Raw genomic sequence first — 16,434 nt, forward strand, 5'->3', positions numbered from 1 at the left:
AAGGGTCACTGGCTCCAAATATGGCTCAACACATTGCTAGGCAACCCATATACACCTCCTGCAAACAGGATGCACATTTGACAGGCAGGAAACTCATTAAGCAGATAGTTGGTGTGTATAAAAAATGCCAAAGTCCACTGTTACTCCTACGTGATGTATTACTGGAAGGAGTAGGTGCAGAAGGTTTTTGATACGTCTGCTACAGACAAGATTGAGAGTCACCTGGTTACTTACTTCGAGTGCAGCAGAGCCAAGTGGTCATGCTTATGTTCTAGTAATAGCCAGGCATATTCTGGTTGTGCTAGTGGTCATTGAGGTGTTTGTTTTTGGAGGATCCCATGTGGCTTGTCCAGATAAAACTGGAGGTAGGGGACCGGCAATGATGGTGCCACCATCTGTTCGTGTGCTTCCAGTTGCACGGCCCTGCTGGAGGTTAAGTCCTTACTTCAGCCACTGGGGGTCATTTTCAATTTTGCTACCTGGGCCATAACCTGCAAGAGCGGATTGTCTGCCCTTTACAGAACTCACCCAATTTTCATTCCACTGGGGCCGATTTCAACATGGCATTAACGGAAGAGTAATGGCCTCTAAATAGGGTTTGTAGACTTACTGTCTCGTTTACGCTGACTCTTTGGCTGCCACCATTTTTCCAGGGGTCTGTCACTGGGTGGTCAAAGTGCCTGCCTGTTTCAAGCAATGGGCCCCATATGAAGTGCATAGGACCCCGATTGCCATTTCATTACAGAACTGGTCAGAATGTGTGCCTTGCACTCTCGGACCAGTCTTAAGAGACAAAGGGGTCCTAGGAAGTTAAGTTTTAAATTATTTTTGTGTGGCCAAGAGGAGCTAGAGTGCCACCCTCTGGTCTCATCTCTTTCCCCCCCCCCCCCCTCAAAAGCCTTACCTTGCTGCCAGTTGGGCAGCCTATGGGTCACCTGACATTGCACCAGCACAAATCCGGCGAGCTGCATCAGGACAACTGTTTGACGCCCAAAGCTCGCAAGTTCTATTTAAATGAGATCTGGGCCGCAAAATGTCACCCGCCTCTTCACCGCCGGACTGGGCAAGTGGGTGGCGCACTCTGCCGGTTGGTCACCGAAAGTTAAAATCCACCACACTGTTTTCAATGGATTGTAAATCGGGCGCGATCTACCATGGGCTGACGATCCACTCCGCCAATGTACCACCCAGATGGGGAAGATGAAAATTACCCTCTACCATTACAGTATCAGGGGGAATATTCGCCACCTGTATGCCTGAGGTCTCTTCTCCAGATGCCATAGGTGCTGCATGCCGCTCAGTGGCAATCTGTAGAGCAAAGAAGCCTTTGCCCAGCTTTACCAACTTAATGTGTAATGCTCAGCAATAAGGCAAATGCCTGTTGCATATTCATGCTCCTAAAGTAACCACTATTTCATAGCTGGCTCCATGAGGTGAGAATCATAAAGTGATTCAACAGACCCCGTGGCAACACTGTGAGCCCGATATTACCAGGGCGGCCAGTTCGTGGCGGGGGGGGCGATTGGGCGCGTGGGTAACGCGCCCGGTGAAATCAGTCTGCTCCGTGCGCAATCGCAGGCTGATTGGATCCACTTACCTGTTCTTCCGGGTTCCCCGCTGCTAAGCAGCTCAGCGGGCGGACTGCGCATGCGCAGTAAGGTCTGTCAGCTGGAAGAGCTCTATTTAAAGAGGCAGTCCTCCACTAACTGATGCTGCAAGAAATAGGAAAAATTACAGCATGGAGCAGCCCAGGGGGAAGGCTGCTCCCAAGTTTAATGATGCCTCACTCCAGCTCTTATTGGATGGGGTGAGGAGGACGGGGAGGACAGAGATCTTCCCCCCCGGCGGGCGGGAGGAAGCAGCCTGCCTCTGCCACCAAGAAGGCCTGGCTCGAGGTGGCAGAGGATGTCACCTGCACCACCAACATATCGCCCACCTGCATACAGTTGGTGAATTTTGTTGTTAGGAGGAGGGTGGTGGAGGCCAAACTTTGTCCAAAGTGACAGAGTGGCCTCCTGCAATGAATGAGGGTCTCCCCCCCCCCACCTGGCAAATGGACCTTTGCAGCTGCCACAGGCTGATGGCTGCAACACGTCCATTTGAACTGGGAATGTTTCCCCCAGTACGGGAAACAGTCCCAGTTAGTTGCAAAATCCCATCCCTGCTAAAATAACAGGTCAATCAGGTCTGTAAACAACCTGAAGTACCTGTTCAATTACCTTAAGTGGCACCCCGCCGGCTTTAATTGCCGGCGGGAGTCCCACATGCGGGGGCTGCGCGCGCATGTGAGCGCGTCAGTGGGGAACCTGGAAATGGGGCGGGTTGGAGCCGGGCTCCCGACCCGCCCCGGGAATCCCCGATTTTCGCAGCCCCCCTGCCACCAACGCACCCGATTGCGGGTGTGAAAATCGAGCCCTATGTCTCTATTCAGCTCAGCCATCCATTCTACAGCCACCAGCTCCTGTTTCCATATGTGAGAATTGACTCATTTCTGCAATTTCCTTTCTAAATCACTTAAAAACCCTGTGGAGTGCATCTTTCTGCTGATGGGCTTGAAGTGGTGATAATGCTCAATGAGGTGATTGAGAGGAGCTGGTCCAAGGTGTCTGTATGAAGAAAAGAGTACATGGTAAATCAATACACTTAGTTCGGCATGTTGTCGCTACACTGACAGTACCAGTCATAGAACAATACCACACTGTTTTACACTTGCTGTAACACATGTGTAGAGAAAGGGTATGCAATGATAATTATGCAGACCTGGAGAGTTTTCCTGGCCTTCAGTATGCACAGCCTCTCAGCTGATGACCTACACTACAGCATGTTCAAAAAGTTTGCGAGCTTTAGCTTACTAAGTCTCTCCACCCATTTGTGCTGTGTGCCCTCAAATGAAGATGGCCTTTCTTTTTAAGAAGTTAATGAATTGATTGTGAGTATATTTTGTGCTGTGTATTTTAGGCAACAGCCATGTATTTCATGGCTTCATAAATACCTTACCTTGGCGTAAAATAGCTTGGCTACAGAAAGTGTGTGAGATGCTTGAGTGCATTGCAATTGTCAGCTCTATATAAGAATAAATACAGACAGCCTTCAATCTTCTTCATTGCATCATACAAGGTCCTCTTTTTTGAACCTGCTGTGCTTTTCTCAACCATTTTTATTACTTCCTTTTGTGTTGCATTTTCAGAAGGTTACAGGATAAATTTGGGTTACATGTACTAAGGTACGTAAGCAAACTTATTTGACACTTATAACATATTGGTTGGCATCAGTGACTACCTACATAAATGGCAATGTCCATGTACGAGAGTATATATTTCTTCACATTCATTCCAATTTCTCACCTTAGAACTTCTCTTCAAATCCGACACCATTTTCCAGGTATCTTTCCAGAATTCTCTTGTATGTGTGATGGCTTCCCAAGCTTTCTTCACTCTCCAGGCTTAACCCTTCATTTTGTAGAGAACATTTCACCATCTATTATGATTTGTAGATCTTGATCCATAAATCATGCTTCACATTTAAAAAAAAAATATTCTTAGGAAGTGGGTATTGTTGGCAAGGCTGGCACTTATTGCCCATCCCTACTTTCCCTGAGAAAATGGTGGTAGGCCGCCTTCTTGAATTGAGTGGCTTGCTAGGCCATTTCAGAGAGCAGTTAAGAGTCAACCACATTGGTGTGGGACTGGCGTTACATAAATGGCAGACTGGGTATGGCAGCAGGTTTCCTTCCCTAAAGGGTATTAGTGAACTAGTTAGGTTATTACAACAATCCAACAGCTTCATGGTCACTTTTATTGACATCATTTTTAAAAAATTTCCATTTCTTCATCGATTATGATTTATAGATCTTAAATTCAAATTCTCAAACTGGCATGGGATTTGAAATCACATTCTCTGGAATATTAGTCCAGGCCTCCGGATTACTGACGAAAGGCCTGACTTGTTGAGTTTCTCCAGCATTTTTTGTTTTTATCTCTGGATTACTAGTCAGGTAACATAACCACTACACTAACGTACCCTATGCATCCCTCCATTTCTGAAAGAAACTGAACAAGCCACAGCTGGATTAGCCCATCATGCACTGTCCATACTGATTATGTAGCTGTTTGGCTATTTAGTGACATAGTTTTAATATATGTGAACTCACTCAAGCTTCTAGAAAGCATTCCTGCAATATGTTAAAAAAATGGACAAACATTTTAATTAGAGCTAGGCCAGTTAGAAATGAAATCAGGAAGCACTTTTTCAGAAAATCTGGAACTCACCCCCAAAAAAGATGTGGATGCTGGATGGATTGAAATCATCAAGACGGAGTTTGATAGATTTTTGTATTGCCTGTGCGTGGGGTAAAATCGCTCCCATCATGGTGAAATGATCCGAATCTTTAATCTATCACTTAGATATTGTTGTCATAATGATATAACTCTATCTTATCAAAGCAACTTTTTCACTAAATAATGCCAATATAGAACAACTTATGTGAGGGACAGGGTCTGGTAGTTTATGGATGAGACTGACTAGCATTAGATTGGTAGTGAGGACACGCGATACGAGCAAAAGACTGATAGTGAAAAACTTGAGGATACAAGAAATCACAGCTGGTGAAATACCATTGCTTAACAGTTAGCAGCATGGATGAAAGCAGCCACAGAATCACCACTGGAAAGAACACATGGCATATGTGGACTTTCTGTGGCCCTGGTGTGAGGAACTCAGGAGGACAATCAGCATGCATAGTGTGATGAAATTGAGAATAGTCAAACTTTGGCAAATTAACATACATCACAGAAAAATGACTAAATAGGAACATAAGTCAGACCCCATCTGGTGTACAGTACTCAGTTTTAGGCACCAAACCTCAGGAAAAATATACTGGCCTTGGAAGGGGTGCAGTGCAGAGTCACCAGAATGATACCAGGGCTTAAAGGGTTAAATTATGAGGCTAAGTTGCATAAACTTTGTTTGTAACCCTTAAATTTTGAAGGTTGAGGGGTGATAATCAAGATATTTAAAATGATTAAAAGGATAAATTAGAGCTAGGCCAGTTAGAAATGAAATCAGGAAGCACTTTTTCAGAAAATCTGGAACTCACCCCCAAAAAAGATGTGGATGCTGGATGGATTGAAATCATCAAGACGGAGTTTGATAGATTTTTGTTAGGTAAGGGTATCAAGCGTTCGGGAACAAAGGCGGATAAATAGAATTGAGGTACTGGTCAGCCATGATCTAATTAAATGGCAGAACAGGCTTGAGGGACTGAATGGCTTACTCCTGTTCCTGTGTCTTAATCTAAAAATCTCTGTGTTGTCTAGTGAGTAAAGCATAGATAGACACTGAAAGTAATAGCAACCCTCAAAGCATTCTGTGCCTGCTGTAAATGATAATGGATTTTGACACTTTATTCCCTCAAAGTAATTTTTTATCTACTCTGAAAGCACTAACCTTCCCTTTTAAGTTCTTCTTCAAATTGAAAAGTAGAACCATCAGCTGCACTCAGCTGGAGACAAACCATAACTACAATGGTGACCTTTTCTGTTTATTAATCAAAGAAGCTGGAGCAATCCCTTAAAATTAAGTAAATGAAAGGTCTGCTGTGTTGGGGTTGTTTAGTAAAGAGACCTCAGATATAACTTTGTTTTAAACAGAAAAAGGAAAGTCCAGGGATATACGTTTGAATGTAGATTTTCCAGTTGATTGTGTGGTTTCCCCAGAGTTGAGCAGTCCCTGGAGTGGCTCTCAGGCTGCCTTGCAGTTGCAGGTCTAACTGGGTGATTCACAGCAGAAATGGGTTCCAGCCCATATTCTGAGCATGTGTGGAATTTAGACTGGCACCTTCTCCCAACCCAGGAATTTTGGGGCCATGTTTCTCTCGTTAGAATTTAAGGAATTATCCTCCCCTCTTACTGAACTGACAAAGTTTAAAACATTAACTTTGTTGCTGTGTCTCTAGTCATAAATAATAGCTATTCACTTGCCACAAAGGCTAGAATCTATGGTAGGACAGGTGAAATGGTTGGAGCAGCAAGATAAGCTGTCCCTCGTATGTGCGCATGGCAACAGCAGGACACTAATAATGTTGCACTTTCTACTTTCTGCACATGCACAATGCCATTTTATTTTTTTCATCCATCCTAGATAGAACTAAAATGCCTAAATACAGGTCACTTCAGATTATCAGTTCAGTTGAATGCTCATCGCCAGTCTAGGATGCACTATAGCCTCGAAAAGACTGAGGTGGTTAAGCATGAGGGAACCCCCATAGAGATACTTAACATCAGGTAATGCAGAGATCTGAGAATGACTGAAGTTCTTTCACAGAGCTAACATCCTGTTTTTGTTTCAGCAAATAATGAAAAATAACGCTAACCACTTGACGTTTATGAAATGTGACTTTGGTGACAGGCATGCTATAATTAAAGGAGCCCCTAGGCAAACAAACTATGCAGAAAAATTAGAGGTCATAGAGAAGTAAAGATGTGATGACGTCACATTATTAGCAAAGATTTTGTAATCTCTCTTAATATGCAAAGAATATGAAATAGTATATTCTAGTACAATCAACATGGCCATCAGCCAGCAACACCATCATGAGCATACTAGAATAGCTATTAGAGAGACCAAGCCCTCCATTGAGGTTGCCAGTAATATTAGTTGCAGCATTCACAATTACATTTTCAGTGGAATACAATTTATACTGGCAGAAGAAGTACAGCACTGAGCAATGACATAATATCACTGGGATGCCACACACAAGGCTTGAGAATCTGTTATGCAGATTATTGGCTTCAAGTTAGAAGTTAATAACTGAAACTCCTTCATGTTATTAAACTCCACAGCAGAAGTAAACAACAATTATTGAACAAAATCTAGTTACATTGTGATAGTTAATATAAGATAAACAACATTATGGGACTTCACTAGATCATTTCCAGTTCACACTTTTCCGATATGAAAGAAACAGTTTCTACAGAAATTGCCATTAAGTCTTATCTTATTCATGAACACAGTAACTTCTACAACATAAAACATTTTCAAAAGGTACCTGAACATCAAAAACAAAAGAGAGTTTTAATTGGCCCAGAAATTGCTCGGAACGGCAAACCAACAGTGCTCGCTGTTCCTTGGTTTATACTATCCCCTTTAGAGCACGCTCTCCTCTTGACCAATAAGATTGCAGCTTTTTTTAGGCAGGCTGGGAAGAGTTTCTGCAAGCTGGAATGTATAATCCAGGAAGTGAAAGGTACAACACGAAAATCAATTGTAAAAACAGTTAAAGACAGCGAAAAAGAGAGGGTAAGAAATAAGTGAATTAAATAAAAGAGATGGAAGGGAAAAGTTAAAACAAAAAAATGTCTAATTTTTTAAACAATGTTTTTAATGACCAAAAACTATTAAAATAAGGAGTATTGAGACTACACATTTTTAAGTTAATTTTTAGTTGTTTGGCAGTCATTAAGACTTACCACGATGTTAAAAATACCAGTTCTAAACTAAGTTTTAAGTGTACCTGTCTGTGGCGATATTAGTTACTTTCCAGCCAGGCAGAAGAGCAAATTGGTGCTGGTCCCTTGTTTCCACCGATTCCAGCCGATGATATCCCTTTAGCTCGAAGCTGTCATATCGCCAGTGAGCCAGCAGGATCAAGTACCAGATTCCACATTTCACTGCGCCTGTGAGAATACTGGAACTTGCTCTTCGATTTGCCACTAACAGTGAGTGCTGTTGAGCTCACCGTTCTTTTTTAAGCAATCGCTGGGCCATTATTTTTTTTGAAAAGGTGTTTTTTTATAAAACTCTTTAAAAGATTGAGTAGATTGAGTCCCGATCTATCCATGGAGGTGAGCAAATATAGAAACAGGAGTAGGCCATTCAGCCTCTTGAGCCAACTCTATCGTTCAATTAGATTATGGCTGATCTGGACCTCAGCTCCATTTACCTGCCTTATCTCCATATCCCTTGATACCCTTAACTAACTAAAATCTATCAATCTCAGTCTTGAAAGCTCCAATTGTCCCAGCATCCACAGCGTTTTGGGGGAGATAATTAAAAAAGGTTAACACCAAAATGTTCTCCCACCGTAGTGGACCTGTTTTTTTTTGGATTATCTCTCCCAGGAATCCCCACAGTGCAGAGGTGCAAGGTGACATAACTAATGGAATTCCAAAGAATGAAATGGCAATTTCCTGTTTTGACCACTGTAAAGCCATCAGGCTCCCACAGATTCCTCCCCTTGAGTTTTCAGGGCCCATTCATAGAACTTTTGGAGTATAACTCCTGCCTCTTCAGTATTTCCTATGCCCTCATACTCCCATTCACATACCCGAGGGATTGCTGGCTATATTTACACATCCTACACTCCTTTTAATGGGTGACCCTGCAAACTACGTTTTTTTTCAGCACCATAAGCTCAAAGGAAACAGTCTTCCTCTGCCTCAGTTCCAATGGTGCAACAATGCCATTAAAATTTTGGGCCTGCTGCATACACTTCCTATTTGCAAAACCTTACTTCCTGTTGTCAACTTTTTTCACTATAAATTCACATGTCCATATTTATAATGGAACTGCTTTTGTAATATTATCATGTTGTACCCCTCCCCCTGCCCCCATGCCCATGGTGATGTTGTAGCCCCTCAATTTTGAACCTCCTCGCTCCTCAGCCTGTACTGCAGAGAAACTCTAATGCTCCAACCAACTGTACTTCACTGCTTCCCAAACTGCCATGTTTTGCTATTTAACAATAAGGAAAGATTTGCATTTATATAGTGCCTTTCATGACTTCATGTCCCAAAGTGCTTTATATGCAATTAAGTACTTTTGAAATTTTGCCACTGTTGTAATATAGGAAACATAACAGCTAATTTGCACACAGCAAGCTCCCACAAACAGCAATAAGATAAATGACCAGATAATCTGTTTTAGTGACGTTGTTTGAGGGATAAATATTGGCCAGGACACTGAGGAGAATTCCCATGCTCCAACAATGCAGTACTCTCTCAGTATTGCACTGAAGTATCAGCCCAGATTATGTGCTCAAGTCTCTGGAGTGGGGCTTGAACCCACGTCCTTCTGACTCAGAGGCAAGAGTGTTACCACTGAGCCAAGGCTGATACTTTCTATAAATAGCAATATTATATCAAAATATTATATAAAAATAAAGGCAGATTGTATGACTTTAAACAGGTACTGTACTACGTCTTCACATTCTGGTCCAATTATCTCCTGCCTCCTAACCCCATTTCATATGAAGATGACACTCGGTCCGTCTCCATGTATAACACAATGGGAGATCAATATATATTTTATATATATGCATATATTTCTTTACCTTATGTATTTACATTTTTTTTTAAATCAACCCCAGGATACACAAGGTGGTTCGCAAGATCTCCCAGGTTTGCCTGTTGCTGATGGTGGCTACTAGTTCCCGGTAGTTGGGTGGCTTCTGTTGGCTGGCTGGTCATGTTGGCAGGCTGGTGGCGGCTGGGGGCTTGGCTGTCCATGATCCTGGGGGCTTGGCTGTCCATGATCCTGGGGGCTTGGCTGTCCACGATCCTGGGGGCTTGGCTGGGCATGAGCCTTATGGCTCAGCTACTCACTGGATAAATTCACTCAGCCATCAGGGGTTTCTGTTTTGTGTGTTTTAATTATATCGAGTATTTTCTCCACATCATATGGTATTTATGTATATATAAACAGTCTACTCCAGAATACTAGAAAATGCATCAAATATAGTGTTAAAAATCAATATTTCCTGGGAGGGTACATCCTCTCAACTACCCAATAAATATTCTGCATAATATATAGTATACCCATTTCCAACTATAAAACCTATTACAGATTCAGTGAAAATCACACACAAGGCAACTTGAAGTTGCATCTCAAAGACTGTAGAAATACAGGGGCCTGTCAGTGCGGACAGCACGGTGTGAGGACAACAGTGTGCTGAGAGTTCGGTACGTGTGGGAGTTGAAGGGTTAATCTCTTTAAGGGTTAATCTCTTTAAATCTAGTGCATATTGCTTCAACTGTTTAAGGTCAATTTAAAAGTTTAAATTTCTAAGTTTCTGTCTGGCTTCAGCAGAGAGCTGCTGTAGCAAGTTAATTGGTTAGCTAGATTCAATTGGTCCCTGAAGGTGGGGCAGGCCTGACTCATCTGAGTCTCAACTGTAGAAATACAGGGGCCTGTCAGTGCGGACAGCACGGTTGTGAGGACAACAGTGTGCTGAGAGTTCGGTACGTGTGGGAGTTTGGTAAAGTCGGGGAAGGAGGTGCTGCTTTGCCTTGCTTTTCCTGCAGAGCGGTAGTGGACCTGAGAGCGGTGAGCGGCGGTAAAGAGCGAGACCAGAGCGGGGATAAAAACAGCGCGGAGAGAGCGAGAGTTCAGTCGGTGAGCGGCGGGAGAGAGCGAGACCAGAGCGGAGATATAAACAGCGCGGAGAGAGCGAGAGTTCAGTCGGTGAGCGGCGGGAGAGAGCGAGACCAGAGCGGAGATATAAACAGCGCGGAGAGAGCGAGAGTCCAGTCGGTGAGCGGCGGGAGAGAGCGAGACCAGAGCGGGGATATAAACAGCGCGGAGAGAGCGAGAGTTCAGTCGGTGAGCGGCGGGAGAGAGCGAGACCAGAGCTTACTCTGAGAGCGAGACTCTGAGACCAGCGGCAGTTCGGGGTGACGTCACCAGTCAGAAAGTGACGCGGCACAGGGGAGGCAGCTGATTGGTGAGTAGGTTCAGGTGAGTATTTCTACCATTTTACTGTAAGTAAAGTAATAAGAAAGGGAAGATCTGCAGGTTTTATAGCAGATAGTGTTTTTTTTTAGTGAACCTAGGTCCCTAGTATAGTATAGTTAACATTTTCTAATTTCAACGTAATTTAAAAGGGGTAACTAAGCTAAGGCAAGTCATGGCAGCAGACCTCGCACCCGTGATATGCTCCTCCTGCAAGATGTGGGAAGTCATGGACACTACCAGTGTCCCTGCCGACCATGTGTGCGGGAAGTGTGTCCACCTGCAGCTACTGACCGATCGTATCTCGGAGCTGGAGCTGCGGGTGGACTCACTGTGGAGCATTCGCGATGCAGAGAAACTCGTGGATAGCACGTTTAGCGAGTTGGTCACACCGCAGGTAAAGGGTATACAGGCAGGAAGTGAATGGGTGACCACCAGGAAGAGTAAGAGATGCAGGCAGGTAGTGCAGGGGTCCCCTGTGGCCATCCCCCTCTCAAACAGATATGCCACTTTGGATGCTGTTGGGGGGGATGACTTATCAGGGGAAGGCAGCAGCAGCCAACTTCCTGGCACCACAGGTAGCTCTGCTGCACAGGCTGGGAGGAAAAAGAGTGGCAGAGCTATAGTGATAGGGGACTCAATTGTAAGGGGAATAGACAGGCGTTTCTGCGGCCGCAACCGAGACTCCAGGATGGTGTGTTGCCTCCCTGGTGCAAGGATCAAGGATGTCTCGGAGCGGCTACAGAACATTTTGGAGGGGGAGGGCGAACAGCCAGCTGTCGTGGTGCACATAGGCACCAACGATATAGGTAAAAAAGGGGATGAGGTCCTAAAAGCAGAATATAGGGAGTTAGGAGGTAAATTAAAAAATAGGACCTCAAAGGTAGTAATCTCAGGATTGCTGCCAGTGCCACGTGCTAGTCAGAGTAGAAATAGGAGGATATTTCAAATGAATACGTGGCTAGAGAAATGGTGCAAGGGGGAGGGATTCAAATTCCTGGGACACTGGAAACGGTTCTGGGGGAGGTGGGACCAGTACAAACCGGATGGTCTGCACCTGGGCAGGGCCGGGACTGCTGTCCTAGGAGGAGTGTTTGCTAGTGCTGTTGGGGAGGGTTTAAACTAAAGTGGCAGGGGGTTGGGAACCTGAGCAGGGAGAGAGAGGAAAGCGTAACAGGAAGGGACAGAAGGTATGGAGTAATAGGTAAAGTGTTAAAAAAGGAAAAAGCAGGAACTAAGCGTCACAAAACAGATTTGAAAGTTCTTTATCTGAATGCACGTAGCATTCGTAATAAAATGGACGAGTTAACGGCACAAATAACTACGTATGGGTATGATCTTGTGGCCATTACAGAAACATGGCTGCAGGGTGACAACAACTGGGAATTAAATATGCCAGGGTATTTAACAATCAGGAAGGACAGGCAGGAAGGAAGGGGAGGTGGGGTGGCTATGTTAATAAAGGAAGGAATCACTGTAATACAGAGAAATGATATTGGGACAAAGCATCAAGATAATGAAACAGTTTGGGTGGAGATAAGGAATAATAAGGGAAAAAAAACATTAGTGGGCGTAGTATATAGGCCTCCTAATAGTTGCAACTCTGCTGGAAGAAGTATTAATCAGGAGATAGTCGGGGCATGTAATAAGGGAACAGCCATAATTATGGGGGATTTTAATTATCATATTAACTGGACAAATCAAATTGGGCAGAGCAGCCTTGAGGACGAGTTCATTGAGTGCATCAGGGATGGATTTCTTGAGCAGTATGTAACTGATCCTACAAGGGGGCAGGCAACCTTGGACCTGGTCCTGTGTAATGAGTCAGGATTAATTAATAATTTCCTAGTTAAGGATCCCCTTGGAACGAGCGACCACAACATGGTTGAATTCCATATCCAATTAGAGGGTGAGAAGGTTGATTCTCAAACAAGCGTACTGAGCTTGAATAAAGGAGACTATGATGGTATGAGAGCGGAATTGATTAAAGTGGACTGGGAAAATAGATTAAAGGGTAAGACGGTACATGAGCAGTGGTGTTCATTTAGGGAGTTATTTTACAACTTTCAAAATAAATATATTCCACTGAGGAAAAAAGGGTGTAAAAGAAATGACAGCCATCCGTGGCTAAGTAAAGAAATTAAGGATAGTATCCGACTAAAAACAAGGACATATAAGGTAGCCAAAGTTAGTGGGAGGATAGAAGATTGGGAATTCTTCAAAAGACAGCAAAAAGTAACTAAAGGATTGATTAAGAAAGGGAAGTTAGATTATGAAAAGAAATTAGCAAAAAATATAAAAACAGATAGCAAGAGTTTCTATAGTTATATAAAAAGAAAAAGGGTGGCTAAGGCAAACATAGGTCCCTTAGAGGATGAGACCGGGAAATTAATGGTGGGAAACATGGAGATGGCAAAAATGCTGAACAAATATTTTGTTTCAGTCTTTACAGTAGAGGACACTAAGAATATCCCAACACTGGACAAACAGGGGACTCTCGGGGGGGGGGGGGGAGGAGCTAAATACGATTAAAATCACTCAGGAGATGGTACTCAGTAAAATAATGGGACTCAAGGCGGATAAATCCCCTGGACCTGATGGCTTCCATCCTAGGGTCTTGAGGGAAGTGGCAGTAGGGATTGTGGATGCTTTGGTGATAGTTTTCCAAAATTCCCTGGACTCAGGAGAGGTCCCGGCAGATTGGAAAACTGCTAATGTAACACCGTTATTTAAAAAGGGTAGTAGGCAGAAGGCTGGAAATTATAGACCAGTTAGCTTAACATCTGTGGTGGGTAAAATTTTGGAGTCTATTATTAAGGAGACAGTAACGGAACATTTAGATAAGCATAATTTAATAGGACAAAGTCAGCATGGCTTTATGAAGGGGAAGTCATGTCTGACAAATTTGCTTGAGTTCTTCGAGGATATAACGTATAGGGTGGATAAAGGGGAACCAGTGGACATAGTGTATTTAGACTTCCAGAAGGCATTCGACAAGGTGCCACATAAAAGATTATTACTTAAGATAAAAAATCACGGGATTGGGGGTAATATTCTGGCATGGGTGGAGGATTGGTTATCGAACAGGAAGCAGAGAGTTGGGATAAATGGTTCATTTTCGGACTGGCAACCAGTAACCAGTGGTGTTCCACAGGGGTCGGTGCTGGGTCCCCAACTCTTTACAATCTATATTAACGATTTGGAGGAGGGGACCGAGTGCAACATATCAAAATTTGCAGATGATACAAAGATGGGAGGGAAAGTAGAGAGTGAGGAGGACATAAAAAACCTGCAAGGGGATATAGACAGGCTGGGTGAGTGGGCGGAGATTTGGCAGATGCAATATAATATTGGAAAATGTGAGGTTATGCACTTTGGCAGGAAAAATCAGAGAGCAAGTTATTTTCTTAATGGCGAGAGACTGGAAAGTACTGCAGTACAAAGGGATCTGGGGGTCCTAGTGCAAGAAAATCAAAAAGTTGGTATGCAGGTGCAGCAGGTGATCAAGAAAGCCAACGGAATGTTGGCTTTTATTGCTAGGGGGATAGAATATAAAAACAAGGAGGTATTGCTGCAGTTATATAAGGTATTGGTGAGACCGCACCTGGAATACCGCATACAGTTTTGGTCTCCATACTTAAGAAAAGACATACTTGCTCTCGAGGCAGTACAAAGAAGGTTCACTCGGTTAATCCCGGGGATGAGGGGGCGGACATATGAGGAGAGGTTGAGTAGATTGGGACTCTACTCATTGGAGTTCAGAAGAATGAGAGGCGATCTTATTGAAACATATAAGATTGTGAAGGGTCTTGATTGGGTGGATGCAGTAAGGATGTTCCCAAAGATGGGTGAAACTAGAACTAGGGGGCATAATCTTAGAATAAGGGGCTGCTCTTTCAAAACTGAGATGAGGAGAAACTTCTTCACTCAGAGGGTGGTCGGTCTGTGGAATTTGCTGCCCCAGGAAGCTGTGGAAGCTACATCATTAGATAAATTTAAAACAGAAATAGACAGTTTCCTAGAAGTAAAGGGAATTAGGGGTTATGGGGAGCGGGCAGGAAATTGGACATGAAGCTGAGTTCGGATCGGTCAATGCCCTGTGGGTGGCGGAGAGGGCCCAGGGGCTATATGGCCGGGTCCTGCTCCGACTTCTTGTGTTCTTTAGATTTGTGGTTGGGATCAGATCAGCCATGATCTTATTGAATGGCGGAGCAGGCTCGAGGGGCCGATTGGCCTACTCCTGCTCCAATTTCTTATGTTCTTATGTTCTTATGTTCTTATTAGGATTAAAATTGAATTTGTTCAGTTCCTTCTGAAAATGTAATTTATTGTTTTCAAAATGATGCTTTAAATACATAGTTTGCGACATCATACAACTGTCTCTGGATCAACAACATTAGAAATTTATGCAAGACTATTCGAGGGAAAATGAATCAATGTTACAGTACACAGAAAAATAATCAAGTCCACACGCAATCATAAAAAGCACTGCTACACGAAAGGCAGTCTTGCAGCTGTTATATTGGTACTTTGCTCACATCAGCTCCATTTCACTTCATATTTTCAAAAACATTTGGGCCTAATTCAGTGAGATGATCTATTTTCTTTGAATAGCTCTAGTGGCACTTTTTATACCAAAATTAAAATTAAGTCAGTGTTCCAATATTGTGGGTTCATTGCAGTCAAGGATTATTTCTTTATTTGCTTCAGTTTTTTAAATTAGAAATGTATATGTTTATAAATAAGTCAATATATCATGTAACTTTTGATTCATTTTTTTTCCTTTCCATCTTTTCACCTTGTAAATCCTTCAACAAAGAAGATTTAGTGGCCTGGGCTGTAAATATCTCCACACCCACTATCTGCACCATTCCCTCACTGGGCAGCAGGCGGTGTGATTCAGTGGTATGAGTCAGATGCAACCAGCTATTCTAACCCACTGTCCCCAAACACAATGTCATGTTCCAAATATAAAGACCATTACAGTCAGTTTTTATTGCCAATTTAAAATGTGCTGGGCTCTTCAGGTTTTATTTTTAGTTTTAATAAAACACAAGAAAAAAAATATTAGGAAAAACTAGTACCCCAAATCCCCTAGAGAAAATCAGTAAAATGCTGGGGTCGATTTTAACTGGAGGTGGGAACGACGCTTGTGTGGTTGGGGGAGTAGAGGGGGGGGGGGACCTGAAGGAGGCGATGCACCCAAAAGTCTTGAAGGAAGCGAGATGAGGCTGATTTAAATTGCCGAGCATAGTTAAAACCTGAAGCTGGAGGGAATAACGTCAGGGCTGGCGGCAGGAATGGGAGTTGGTGCGGGAGCCGGACTCCAGACGGTGGGACCCAAGGGAACGGTCCCTGGCAGACGGTAAGTGTTGCAGGAGTTGCCAAGCTGATGCCAGTCGAGGGAGGGAGAGGCAAAGCCAGGGCTGAGGAAGCCCAAGGACTCCTTCTGGGATGGGTGGGAGCACTCCTGTCTCTCCTGGCCCACAAATGTTAACATTCTTTTAAACTTACCATGGCATCTTCTAGCCACTCAGCAACATCCGTCATGATTTGGCTGTCGGGGTTGGCTCCTTGCGGGTCTCCCATAAGCCAAAGTTAAAATGCTGTTGCGGCCACTGTGACATAATTGGGCTATGACTTTTAGATTGAAATTAGACCCCCGCCTACCTCCATCGGGAGACTCGGCCGACTTCAAAGTTGGTGAAG

At 43.6% G+C, this 16,434-nt stretch overlaps 1 protein-coding gene across 2 annotated transcripts in view; it reads right to left on the reverse strand.

Moving 5' to 3' along the window:
- Positions 1-16,434, reverse strand: part of LOC137344693 (chemokine-like protein TAFA-5) — a 266,481-nt gene that overhangs the window by 137,052 nt on the left and 112,995 nt on the right. The window lies entirely within an intron of this gene.

Source organism: Heptranchias perlo, chromosome 27, assembly GCF_035084215.1.
Source record: "Heptranchias perlo isolate sHepPer1 chromosome 27, sHepPer1.hap1, whole genome shotgun sequence".
NCBI lineage: Eukaryota > Metazoa > Chordata > Chondrichthyes > Hexanchiformes > Hexanchidae > Heptranchias > Heptranchias perlo.